This window comes from Mizuhopecten yessoensis, unplaced genomic scaffold, assembly GCF_002113885.1.
Source record: "Mizuhopecten yessoensis strain PY_sf001 unplaced genomic scaffold, ASM211388v2 scaffold1543, whole genome shotgun sequence".
Taxonomy (NCBI): domain Eukaryota; kingdom Metazoa; phylum Mollusca; class Bivalvia; order Pectinida; family Pectinidae; genus Mizuhopecten; species Mizuhopecten yessoensis.
Window position 1 is genome coordinate 15,248 of NW_018404099.1, and position 7,684 is coordinate 22,931.

The window sequence follows — 7,684 nt, forward strand, 5'->3', positions numbered from 1 at the left end:
TAGTCCTTGACACATTCTAATCTGTAGGTGGACACACCCCAGTGAAGTACAGTCCTTGAAACAATCTAATCTGCAGGTGGAGACATATCCCCAGTGGTGTAAAGTCCTTGACACATTCTAATCTGTAGGTGGAGACACCATACCCCAGTGGTGTACAGTCATTGACACAATCTAATCTGCAGGTGGAAACATACTTCCAGTGTTGTACAGTCCTTGACGCATTCTAATCTGCAGGTGGGGACATATCCCCAGTGGTGTACAGTCCTTGACACATTCTAATCTGTAGGTGAAGACATACCTCCAGTGGATTACAGTCGTTGACACATTCTCATCTGCAGGTGGAGACATATCCCCACTGGTGTACAGTCCTTGACACATTCTAATCTGTAGGTGGAGACATATCGCCAGATCTGTACAGTCCTTGACTCTTTATAATCTATAGGCGGAGATATATCCCCAGAGGTGTACAGTCGTTGACACAATCTAATCTGTAGGTGGAGACATACCCCCTGGACAGGATGGACACGTCTTTTATGTTCTGTCTGGTCAGGATGGACACGTCTATTACATTCTGTCTTGTCAGGATTGACACCAATCTAATCTGCAGGTGGAGACATATCCCCAGTGGTGTACAGTCCTTGACACATTCTTATCTGCAGGTGGTGACACATCCCCAAAGGTGTACAGTCCTTGACACATTCTAATCTGTAGGTTGAGACATATCCCCAGTGGTGTACAGTCCTTGACACATTATAATCTGTAGGTGGAGACATACCTCCAGTGGATTACAGTCCTTGACACATTCTAATCTGTAGGTGGAGACATATCCCCAGATCTGTACAGTCCTTGACTCTTTATAATCTATAGGCGGAGATATATCCCCAGAGGTGTACAGTCGTTGACACAATCTAATCTGTAGGTGGAGACATACCCCCTGGACAGGATGGACACGTCTTTTATGTTCTGTCTGGTCAGGATGGACACGTCTATGATGTTCTGTCTGGTCAGGATAGACACATTTATTATGTTCTGTCTGGTCAGTAACGACACGTCTATTACGTTCTGTCTGGTCAAGATAGACACGTCTTTTATGTTCTGTCTGGTCAGGATGGACACCTCTTTTATGTTCTGTCTGATCAGGATGGACACGTCTATTATGTTCTGTCTGGTCAGGTTAGACACGTCTATTATGTTCTGTCAGGTCAGCTTAGACACGTCTATTATGTTCTGTCTGGTCAGGTTAGACACGTCTATTATATTCTGTCAGGTCAGGGTAGTCACTTCTATTCTATTATGTTCTGTCTGGTTAGGATGGACACGTCTATTATGTTCTGTCTGGTCAAGATAGTCACTTCTATTACCTTCTGTCTGGTCAGGATGGACACATCTATTATGTTCTGTCTGATCAGGATGGACACGTCTATTATGTTTTGTCTGGTCAGGATGGACACGTCTATTATGTTCTGTCGTGTCAGGATGGACATGCCTATTATGTTCTGTATGGTCAGGATGGACACATCTATTATGTTCTGTCTGATCAGGATGGACACGTCTATTATGTTCTGTCTAGTCAGGATAGACACGTCTATTGTGTTCTGTCTGGTCAGGATGGACACATTTATTATGGTTTGTCTGGTCAGGATGGACACGTCTATTATGTTTTGTCTGGTCAGGATAGACACGTCTATTATATTCTGTCGTGTCAGGATGGACATGTCTATTATGTTATGTCTGGTCAGGATGGACACATCTATTATGTTCGGTCTGGTCAGGATAGACACGTCTATTATATTCTGTCGTGTCAGGATGGACATGTCTATTATGTTTTGTCTGGTCAGGATGGACACGTCTATTATGTTCTGTCTGGTCAGGATGGACACGTCTATTATGTTCTGTCTGATCAGGATGGACACGTCTTTTATGTTCTGTCTGGTCAGGATGAACACGTCTATTACATTCTGTCTTGTCAGGATTGACACGTCTATTATGTTCTGTCGTGTCAGGATGGACATGTCTATTATGTTATGTCTGGTCAGGATGGACACGTCTATTATGTTCGGTCTGGTCAGGATAGACACGTTTATAATGTTCTGTCTGGTCAGGATGGACACGTTTATTATGTTCTGTCTTGTCAGGATTGACACATCTATTAAGTTCTGTCGTGTCAGGATGGACTTGTCTATTATGTTATGTCTGGTCAGGAGGGACAAATCTATTATGTTCGGTCTGGTCAGGATAGACACGTCTATTATGTTCTGTCTGGCCAGGATGGACACATCTATTATGTTCGGTCTGGTAAGGATAGACACTTCTATTATGTTCTGTCTGGTCAGGATAGACACGTCTATTACTTTCTGTCTGGTCAGGATGGACACGTCTTTTATGTTCTGTCTGGTCAGGATGGACACGTTTATTATGTTTTTTCTGGTCAGGATGGACACGTCTATTACTTTCTGAATGGTCAGGATGGACACGTCTTTTATGTTCTGTCTGATCAGGATGGACAGGTCTTTTATGTTCTGTCTGGTCAGGATGGACACGTCTATTACATTCTGTCTTGTCAGGATTGACACGTCTATTATTTTCTGTCGTGTCAGGATGGACATGTCTATTATGTTATGTCTGACCAGGATGGACACATCTATTATGTTCGGTCTGGTCAGGATAGACACGTCTATTATATTCTGTCTAGTCAGGATGGACACTCTATTATGTTCTGTCTGGTCAGGATAGACACGTCTATTACTTTCTGTCTGGTCAGGATGGACACGTCTATTACATTTTGTCTGGTCAGGATGGACACGTCTTTTATATTCTGACTGGTCAGGATGGACACGTCTATTACCTTCTGTCTGGTCAGGATGGACACGTCTATTATGTTCTGTCTGGTCAGGATTGACACGTGTATTATGTTTTGTCTGGTCAGGATGGACACGTCTATTACCTTCTGTCTGGTCAGGATTGACACGTCTATTATGTTCGTTCTGGTCAGGATGGCCACGTCTAATATGTTCTGTCTGGTCAGGATGGACACGTCTATTACATTCTGTCTGGTCAGGATAGACACGTATTTTATGTTCTGTCTGGTCTGGATGGACACGTCTATTATGTTCGGTCTGGTCAGGATGGACACATCTATTATGTTCTGTCGTGTCAGGATGAACACGTCTATTATGTTTTGTCTGGTCAGGATGGACACGCCTATTATGTTCTGTCGTTTCAGGATGGACACGTCTATTATGTTTTGTCTGGTCAGGATGGACACGTCTATTATGTTCTGTCTTGTCAGGATAGACACGTTTATTATGTTTTGTCTGGTCAGGATCGACACGTCTTTTATATTCTGACTGGTCAGGATGGACACGTTTATTATGTTTTGTCTGGTCATTATCGACACGTCTTTTATATTCTGACTGGTCAGGATGAACACGTCTATTACATTCTGTCGTGTCAGGATGGACATGTCTATTATGTTCTGTCTGGTCAGGATAGACACGTCTATTACTTACTGTCTGGTCAGGATGGACACGTTTATTATGTTTTGTCTGGTCAGGATGGACACGTCTATTATGTTCTGTCTGGTCAGGATGGACATGTCTATTATGTTCTGTCTGATCAGGATGGACACGTCTTTTATGTTCTGTCTGGTCAGGATGGACACGTCTATTACTTTCTGTCTGGTCAGGATGGACATGTCTATTATGTTCTGTCTGATCAGGATGGACACGTCTATTATGTTCTGTCTGGTCAGGATGGACACGTCTATTACATTCTGTCTTGTCAGGATGGACACGTCTATTATGTTATGTCTGGTCAGGATGGACACATCTATTATGTTCGGTTTGGTCAGGATAGACACGTCTATTATGTTCTGTCTGGTCAGGATGGGCACGTCTATTACCTTCTGTCTGGTCAGGATTGACAGGTCTATTATGTTCGTTCCGGTCTGGATGGACACGTCTATTTTGTTCTGTCTGGTCAGGATGGGCACTCTATTATGTTCTGTCTGGATGTTCGGTCTGGTCAGGATAGACACTTATTTTATGTTCTGTCTGGTCTGGCTGGACACGTCTATTATGTTCTGTCTGGTCAGGATGGACACGTCTAATATGTTCTGTCTGGTCAGGATGGACACGTCTTTTACATTCTGTCTGGTCAGGATAGACACGTATTTTATGTTCTGTCTGGTCTGGCTGGACACGTCTATTATGTTCTGTCTGGTCCGGATGGACACGTCTATTATGTTTTGTCTGGTCAGGATGGACACGTCTTTTACATTCTGTCTGGTCAGGATAGACACGTCTATTATGTTCTGTCTGGTCAGGATGGACACGTTTATTATGTTATGTCTGGTCAGGATCGACACGTCTTTTATATTCTGACTGGTCAGGATGGACACGTCTATTACCTTTTGTCTGGTCAGGATGGACACGTATATTATGTTCTGTCTGGTCAGGATAGACACGTCTAATATGTTATATCTGGTCAGGATTGACACGTCTATTACATTCTGTCTGGTCAGGATAGACACGTATTTTATGTTCTGTCTGGTCTGGATGGACACGTCTATTATGTTCTGTCTGGTCAGGATGNTGTTCTGTCTGGTCAGGATGGACACTTCTATTACCTTCTGTCTGAACAGGGAGGACACGTCTATTACATTCTGTCTGGTCAGGATGGACACCACTTTTATGTTCTGTCTGGTCTGGATGGATACCTCTTTTATGTTCTGTCTGGTCAGGATAGTCACATCTATAATGTTCGGTCTGGTCAGGATGGACACGTCTATTATGTTCTGTCTGGTCAGGATGGACACGTCTATTATGTTCGTCTTTTCAGGATAGACACATCTCTTACCTTCTGTCTGGCCATTTAATCTAGGACTTAACTGAAGGCAGAGAAGCAGTCTGTTTGGTCGTGCAGACGATGAGGCTGGAAGTCTCTTCTTGAAGTTAAACACCAACACAACCAACAACTGTATTTTTAAGAATATTTTATTCAAAAATTATTTTCATTGGAGATCCCACATTGAAGTTACTCCAGATCTATAGTATAACAGCCAGTTTATATCTGATGATGATTATGTTGGAAGCGAAAGAGTCTGTACGAGGAACCATACAGTCCGTTCAAGGAAACATACAGTCTGTATAAGAAACCATACAGTCTGTATAAGGAACCAAACAGTCTGTACCAGGAACCATACAGTCTGTACGAGGAACCATACAGTCTGTACGAGGAACCATACAGTCTGTACAAGGAACCACATAGTCTGTACAAAGAACCATACAGTCGGTACAAGGAACCATACAGTCTGTATGAGGACAAAAATGAAACCTTTTTTTATAAGGAAGCACACACTTTCACATTTACCATACTATTTAAAGTTTAGTCTGATGATCAGTTATTTTGGAGTCCTAAAAAAGGAAGAGTGATTTGTATATTGGTGTACAAGATGAGATTCTCTACAATTATTGTATACAGAGTACAAACAACAACATTCTCTATTATCAATATAGTTCTACACCTAAGGATTTCACATTGTATACATAGTGTGGAAATTTCACCGTTTTGACAAGCCATAATCATGTATGAAAATGTTACTTTTTTAACATTTGACATCATTGTGGGAAACCTTTCTTCAAAATAATCATGTGTCGGTGTGATACTTCACATACCAATGAGTGAAAAGCTTCCAATTTTCACTTTTCAAAATAATGATTAAAAATGTTTCACAATTGACTTTACAAAATAATTTTGTTGGAAATGTTCACACATAAATAACTTATGCAGTGTAGAATTTGTGTCAAATACTTCAAGTTGACCATTTGGATTGATTGAAAGCATCTGAAACTTAAAATATCGATAACAAGAGGCTAAACAGGCCTGTATCACTCACCTGTCATTCATTTTACATGGCTACCATAATTTACTTTTTGTTGGAGAATTAATTTTACTCTACACCTTCTGAATCTTTGAAGATTTTAAGTTATCTTATTAATCTGACCATCAAAGTTTGTTGGTCAGGATCATTACAGGATTGTATACGCTAATCTTTGTGTACTTTGAGTATCTTTCCACACCGTGATCATTGCTGAATAAAAACCATTCTGTCATTCAGTCATTTATTTAGATTCCTAACTTCATATTATCATAGTTTACCCCCATTAGGCTACATACCAAATATCAAAATCTTAGGATACTTGGTTATTCAAAGGTTTTGACAAATTTCACCCTGTGACCTTGAAAGTGTGTGAAGCTATTCTTGTGAATAATGTTGATAGCCCTGTATACAAGGCAGGGACGTCACCTGGTGACAGTACACCACAAGGCAGGGACGTCACCTGGTGACAGTACACCACAAGGCAGGGACGTCACCTGGTGACAGTACACCATGAGGCAGGGACGTCACCAGGTGATAGTTCACCACAAGGCAGGGATGTCACCTGGTGACAGTTCACCACAAGGCAGCGACGTCACCTGGTGACAGTACACCATGAGGCAGGGACGTNACCTACCACTCAATCAATTTCAGTAGATATGTGCGAGAACTAGGTTTGTGGTAGTGGATAGGTGTGAGAACTGGGTTTGTGGCAGTTGATATTCGTACGAACTAGGTTTGTGGTAGTGGATATGTGAGACCTAGGTTTGTGGTAGTGGATGTGTGAGAACTGGGTTGGTGTGAGAACTAGGTTTGTGGTAGTGGATAGGTGTGAGAACTGGGTTTGTGGCAGTTGATATTCGTGAGAACTAGGCCTGTGGAAGTGGATATGTGAGAACTAAGTTTGTTGTAGTGGATAGGTGCTAGAACTGGGTTTAGGGTAATGGATAGGTGTGAGAACTTGGTTGGTGTGAGAACTAGGTTTGTGGTAGCGGATAGGTGAGTACTAGTATGATTGTAGTGGATATGTGAGAACTAGGTTTGTGGTAGTGGATAGGTGCTAGAACTGGGTTTAGGGAAGTGGATAGGTGTGAGAACTAGGTTTGTGGTAGTGGATAGGTGTGTGAACTGGGTTTGTGGTAGTGCATAAGTGTGTGAGAACTAGGCTTGTGGTAGTGGATATATGAGAACTAGGTTTGTGGTAGTGGATAGGTGCTAGAACTGGGTTTAGGGTAGTGGATAGGTGTGAGAATTTGGTTGGTGTGAGAACTAGGTTTGTGGTAGTGGATAGGTGAGTACTAGTATGATGGTAGTGGATATGTGTGAGAACTGGGTTTGTGGTAGTGGATATGTGAGAACTAGGTTTGTGGTAGTGGATAGGTGTCAGAACTAGGTTTGTGGTAGTGGATATGTGTGAGAACTGGGTTTGTGGTAGTGGATATGTGTGTGAGAAATAGGTTTATGGTAGTGGATAGGTGTCAGAACTAGGTTTGTGGTAGTGGATATGTGAGAATTAGGTTTGTGGTAGTGGATAGGTGTCAGAACTAGGTTTGTGGTAGTGGATAGGTGGTAAAACTGGGTTTGTGGTAGTGGATAGGTGTGAGAACTGGGTTTGTGGTAGTGGATATGTGAGAACTAGGTTTGTGGTAGTGGATAGGTGCTAGAACTGGGTTTAGGGTAGTGGATAGGTGTGAGAACTTGGTTGGTGTGAGAACTAGGTTTGTGGTAGTGGATAGGTGAGTACTAGTATGATGGTAGTGGATATGTGTGAGAACTGGGTTTGTGGTAGTGGATATGTGAGAACTA